This window comes from Cynoglossus semilaevis, chromosome 8, assembly GCF_000523025.1.
Source record: "Cynoglossus semilaevis isolate Cse_v1.0 chromosome 8, Cse_v1.0, whole genome shotgun sequence".
Lineage (NCBI taxonomy): Eukaryota > Metazoa > Chordata > Actinopteri > Pleuronectiformes > Cynoglossidae > Cynoglossus > Cynoglossus semilaevis.
Genome location: NC_024314.1, coordinates 20661274 through 20668065, shown reverse-complemented (window position 1 = coordinate 20668065; position 6792 = coordinate 20661274). Strand labels below are relative to the sequence as shown.

Sequence of the window (6792 nt, the reverse complement as noted above, 5' to 3'; positions counted from 1 at the left end):
GTTATCAAATATACGCCGTGTATATACTGTATACTGTGTAATGGTAATGGTCATAAGGGCATAAACACTGGAGCTTTTTATTGGAATCAGTCCATTTTGAGATCAGAACATTAATCAAATTTTTGAACAATCTTTTGATCAAATATAGAATTATGAAATCATAGAGCTTTTTTATCTTTGAAAGAATATTCAAAAAGAATTTGATTTTAGTTCTAATACAGGAAAAATATGAGACATCTACCAAATTTCTACAAAGAACAAATTCTCTGTGCTTGTTCTAAAGAAAAAGATGGAGAACAACTTGTGGTTTAGACCAGTGTTTCCCAAACTTGTTTTCTGGGGACCCATATTTTATTTTAGGTCACAAACCTTCGCGACCCAAGTCAATAGACATTATTTGTAAACTCTTGGAATGATGCAAGATGAAAAAAACTACAAACAAACTCTTGCGACCCACCTGAGGGTCGCGACCCAGTCTTTGGGTAACAATGATTTAGACCATAGAGTCATCAATGAAAAACTGATCCACAGTTTGAAACTTTTGCAAAACAGCAGAGAAATCCCAGTATTTTACATGTATTTCCATACACAGAATTCAACCAGATCACTAATCACTAAATCTGTCAACATTTCTGTTCCCTTCACGGGGTCACGTCAGCTGCTCCGACATAACATTTTCGTTTCTGCCCTGCGGTTCCCATCCACACGTCCAGTCCCTCCAAGAAGCACTAAGGCTGCACTGTCAGAGCTATTACAGTTCCATTATGGATGTCTTACCTCTTCTAATGCCGGTCTCTCAGCTGTCAGTTTTGTTGGTGGTTAACTAGGCAGTAGCGGCGCCTGTCACGTAGGACAGGCAGACAGATTGGAAACCATATTTAGAGGAGTAGCATTATCAGGTTGAATGTCATCTTGTTTGGCATGAGTGTTGAAGATATTTAACACCACTCTCTGATATCACTGTCAGTTTGGAAGAAGAGGTGCTAATGTGGCAAAATCTGCACATAAATTATCCAATTGACCTATAAATGTTATGGCTGAGATGGTGTTAAAATGTACGGTCGGAAATCAGTTTATGTACCATTCTGTGAGAGTATTTATAGATTTATTCAGTGACATCACATTCCCAATGTCCAGAGAAGTCCAACTCTTTGAAAAATGTTTGAACTATGTTCCCAGCCCAGATGGGAGTCAGATTTTTTTTTAAATAATTTCAGTTCATGGAGGTTCCCTGATTTGTCAAATTAATTGACAAATTGTGCAGAACAACTTGTTCCTATCCACACGCTGATATCTACTTTCATAGACACAGCGAGCCACCAAATCTACTTTCATAGACACAGCGAGCCACAACTACTGCAAACTCATGTAACCTGTGGGCCGTGGACTTCTACACTGCAGTCGCATTTGAATTATAAAGTTAAAAATTGGACAAAAATATCACATAATTTATCAATAAGACCTCAAGCGTTAACGTCACTTAAGTGTCAGTCCAAACTACATTTAGCTTTTGGACATGTGTTTGGCCCATTAGGACAACTCCTGTCCTACTTCCCACGGAACTCATTTCCCTTTCTTTCCCCAAACGCTCATAACCATTGATCCGTCATCTGTGGAGCAGAATGGGAACAGTAAACTTATATGTGCCTGAGACCACAGGCAAAACCCCTCGATCGAGTTTATTACACAGGGTCTATCTTAAAAATCAATATAGAACCTCCAGAGGTAAACATTAGAGGGGAGTTCTTATGAAGCGGCGAACCCAGACAACCTCTGTGCACTCAGGAATGTTATTAGTTCAAATAGTCGACAGCACCGTCGTGTTTATCTTCAACTTCTTCATAGACTTTACTTCATATCACACAGTTTCTGTGGGGACAAAATTACAGACCTTTGTGTTTCCTCGGATGAAAACTAGCGTGTCATGCTACAAGGTTCTCCAGAATCTAATAGCAACTTCCTGGTTCTGTCAGATGACCGTCATGTCAAAGCGGGGAGCCAATTGGGAAATGTTTTCCTTTCTCTCTCGTAATAATACGACAACTTTGTTAACTGTCCTCACCTGTTACCACAGTGTGTGTTCAGTGCTGTGCAGCATGCTACAATCAGTCTAATTAAACCGCTGTGCTACAATTGGCCTGTTGCTAAGGAGGCTAGCTGCTTGATTGAGGCAACCATCAGTGATTTAAAACATATTGTTGGCATAGCAAGGCAAAAATGTGTCTTTTGTTATTTGTGAAAACATTATTCTACAAACTTGTTTGTTTATTTCTGGATTTCTTGGCTTCAAGCAGGGCTTTTATCTGTGGCTTTTACGGGGTATTTTAGGGCCAATTCATCAAATAGTTTAACTCTCTCTTTGCCAAAAAGATAACCATTTCTGGGCTAAATTAAAATGATTTTCTTTGCTAATTATAATAATCTTGTGCCATTTTGTCTTTTTTAGGCAGATTCTGATGCTTTGTGGTGTCTTGGCTCATCTTTCATTTGAATCAGAGGCTGAAACAATGAAATAAATTTGCTAAACTTAACTCATTTCTGAGCGTTTCTCATTTGGCAGATGCCGTTGGATCTGCTACCAGCTATGATTTTAAGTGCATGAATAAAAACTGAGCCGTACATTGTTACCAAGGAAAGTTTTTATTATCAATAAATCCAAGGTTACATAACTTCTAATGGGATTTGACTCCAAACAAAAACATTTGTTGTTTCTTTTTTCCAATAGCTGTAATATTCTGATTGTTAAAGATATTTAATAGTGTGAGGTTTGCATCTCATGTTAGCATGTTAGCATGGTAACAAGAGTAGAATAACAAGGACCAGGCCAGACTAATAGTTTTGGTGAAAAGAGTTAAAATGGGATAAAGAAATAGTCAAAAATACCCACTGTAAAAATCATATATATTCAAAGGGGTTTCTTTGAATTTGAGGTCCTTTTCCCCCAGGGGACGATGGCCGTCCCTTGTGTCAGGGTGACTGGTTTTACCCTTGGCCTTATCCCCACAAAACACACATGCACAGACCCACACACACACACACACACTGAATTATTGGATGCTGAGGGAACTTGAGAGAAAGGAACAAGACCAGGAAGTGACAGGGGCATCAGGATGGAACGGAGTTTTGCACCTCCCAGTTCTTTCTAAATTGTCACAATCTCTCTCTCTCTCTCTCTGTCTCTGTCTCTCTCTCTCTCTTTCTCTCTGTCTTGCACACACACACACACACACACACACACTTTGAAGTCAGGACCAATGCTCGCTGTCACCTATTGTCACCTCAGCACACACAGGGAGACACAGGGAAGTGCGGCTCCACACTGAAACATATTCTCACAGTGGAGCAGGTGTACGGCTCTTATCCACTGGAGCAAAAACCAGACTGTGGGACTGAGGCTTGAAACAGAGGGAATGAATAAGATGTGTGTGGTGACAGTTGAAGGGATTGGAGGCATATGCCGATAAAATGTGGGATTTGGAGAAGACAGGGAGTGAATATGCATGAGTTTCTGCCTTTACTTTTCATATTTGTGTATTAATTCTATCAGGCAGCTGAAGAAAAACAGAACTACGTGTACATTTATACCTGGTGAAGCTAATCCTGAGCCACCTGCCACCATGTCACAGGCAGCAAAGAGATCATACATCATTCATTTATTCATTCATCTTTCATCCATTCATTAATTTTCTATCACTTCTTTTTTTTTTTGTTGAATTGTGGGGAATCGAATCACGAGTTCTTCTTGTTGGTAGACACAGTGCTAACCAATTCTGGCAGCGTGTGGCCTGGTTATTATATGTGCTATGGAGGAAGGAATGGCAGTGATATGGTTGTGGATGGGTTTTCCTCTCTTTAAGATCATTCAATAGTGCAGACAAACTTCAACATGTCTGACCTTCTCCAGGTGGTGAGTTGCTGGAAGTTTCCACTCACACCATATGCACTACTGTATGTCTAAACCACCTCAGTGGTTAAATCTGACCATCTCTATCTATGCAGTTCTCATGGATAGATAGACATGGACGGCTAGCTCAGTCGGTAGAGCATGAGACTCTTAATTTCAGGGTCGAGGGTTTGAGCCCCATGTTGGGCGCAGCTTTTAGTTGGTCCCACAGTGTAACGGTTAGCATGTCTGCCTCGGAAGCACACAGCAGAGAGTTCTGAGTTTAATTCCCAGAGGAACCACATGCTTGGTGCTTGCTAGGGTCAGTTTGTTAACAGCATATCTGCTGCTAACGCAACAATTTTCCAAATATAGGTTCAATACTATTTGTGGCTGTGTACTATTTACTGGTACTTTGTAGTGTGTCAAACATTGAATATTTATTGAAATATTTATTTCAGATGAATGCTACTCCTAGTTGTTTTTCAACATTTATTAGATAAAGACAAGCTCTTTTCCTTCTACTCATTCTGTGTGTATTTAAAGCAGTACTTTCTCCATGACCTGACTTTACACCTACACTACAGTCAAACTTTCAGCAGCAGTGTCACTGTGTAATTTTCCACTCAGCTGGGTTTTTTTGCATTAAAAGCACCAAGTAGGAACGCTCTAGAGATTTCCTTCTCCTGAGGCCAGGTACTACGCAGTTCACATGTCTCATAAGGAAGACAGCATACTACGCAGTTCACATGTCTCATAAGGGAGACAGCAGTGTGTCTGTACGCGCGTGTGTGCATGAGTGTGCGTGTGAGTGAGAGAGAGTGTTTGTCCACGGACGTGAGAAGCTGGCTCATGGCTAGTGGGCCAGGTAATGACTCTTCCACCGTTTCCTTCATGTGGATTTCTGCTCTGTGGACCAGCACTACTAACGATAGTACAGGAAATCACACTGTGTGTGTGTGTATGTGTGATTTAGTGGTCATGTTTTGTTACATTTGGAGGTTAGAGTGTTGTGGTGTGAGAGTCTTGTTAAATGTAGATTTGTGTCATTTGAATATGGTGTCCCTCCAGCTCCACATGAACTTGTGCAGCTTTGGGCTCCAGTACGTGTAGGATTCCATGTAATGTCTGGTGTTGTGTGGATATTGAGGTTTATTTGGACTGTTGACTGAGTCAACACAAAACCTGCCTTAAAATCTATAGACAAATTTGAAAAAATGTACGTTTTTCTTTCATGTCTTCTTCCTGCACCCGAAAAGAGAAACCAGATTAGGTTGTTCATTTTTGCTATACATTCTGTTATATATACATAACTTGATAAAGAAATGTTAGTGTAAACAGGAAGTGACTGGTCATATAAACCGCCTGTCTTCGTCCAGAAACATTAGTATTTGACTGAAATGGGAGGGGAAAAAAAAGATCAGAGCTTTGTGGGAATATAGGAATTTAATGGCTTTCATTTCCCAGCGTGCTTGACCTTCTCCATGTCTCGCATTAGATATGCATTACACCTGCAGTCTCACATGGCCACATACACCTGCACCCACTCTTTATGCTGCTCCCCTGAGCCCTGCAACCTGTGTGCTAGCTGATACTAGAACAACTTCAAGTACAAGGGATCAGACCTGAAATTATATTTTGTTCCCCTGACTCGGAAATGCCACAGTGCAGAAGAGGATTAGGACGATATCAAAAAAAAAAAGAAAAAGAAATGTTTTTGAGTTGTTGTTCATTTTTGCAACTGGCAAAACTCTGATAATAATACTTCTAATGGCAATTTGCATTTGTTTTTGTTTACGTACGTGCGTAAATGTATGTGTGAGGTTTTTTAGTTTTATATATTTATCTTTTGGCAAGCTAGTAACATGTCTGTGTGAGCAGGCATTCTCACATTTCTATTCTTGTATTGTTTGTCCTTTGAAAACACATGAGATATAACCATCTAGGCTGTTTTTTTTGTTGTTGTTGTTTTATTTAACAATTCAATAGTTATTATTTGTATTTTGTTATTACTTTGTTGTGTATTTTCACTGTATTCGTCCTTGACTGCACTGTCTGCAACATTTTCTGGAAATCAATGAAAATTACTGTAGCATCTGGCTGAGTGAGAGAGAGAGAGACACAAAGAAAAAATAGCTGTAAATAAAAATCACATTATTTGCCATTCATAATTGCAATTGTCGGTGTAAATAACTCACAGTTATATGTATATATATATGTGCATGCTAAATGATTTAGTTGAAATGTGTTTATGTTTATTTAAGCACATATGCAACTGTGTGTGAGAATTAGCAGTGTTTAATTAAAGGGGTGATTTCTTAGGAGTCGCAAATTATCTGAGACAGCAGTGATGGTTAGTTGGCGATCGCTTCATACGCTTCTGATGGAGTGAATAAAATCCATTACGCCATGGTTCCCAAAGTGGGGGTTGGGAGCCACTAGGGTCATGGAGCTATTGCAGGAGGGGCACAGCAAGTCAAAACTTTAATATTTTTGTTGATGTAAGAGAGTGTCGTTTTTTTTCTCTCATTTCTTTGCCTTTAAAAACCTATTTTATGCCAATTTGTGGATGAAATGAGTCATGTGGGTGTTTGTGCTGTTTCCTTGTCGGTGGAGGGCTTACATGATTTAGTTGTATTACTCAGTAGAAGTACAAGAGAGAACAATGTGATTAAAGTCCTACTCCAACCAGATTAGAAGGAACAGCTCAAAGAAAGCCAACAGCTGGTTTTCTCATCGTCTTGCTTTTGGTTTGCTTTCCTTTCTTTTTAGTTTAGTTTTTTTTTAACTCCTCTCTTCTTCTCTTTTTGGCTGCTTACTCACGTTGGAAGCCACCCGCCCTGAATCTCTCTTATTTGGGATTAAGCAAGGGCTTCAATTTCCTTGCTGTGTGTTACACATCTAATACC

At 39.6% G+C, this 6792-nt stretch overlaps 1 protein-coding gene across 1 annotated transcript in view; it reads left to right on the top strand.

The window, feature by feature from the left end:
- The window catches only part of plxna4 (plexin A4), a 208526-nt gene that overhangs the window by 144839 nt on the left and 56895 nt on the right, over positions 1–6792 (top strand). The gene's annotated exons all lie outside the window — the stretch shown is intronic.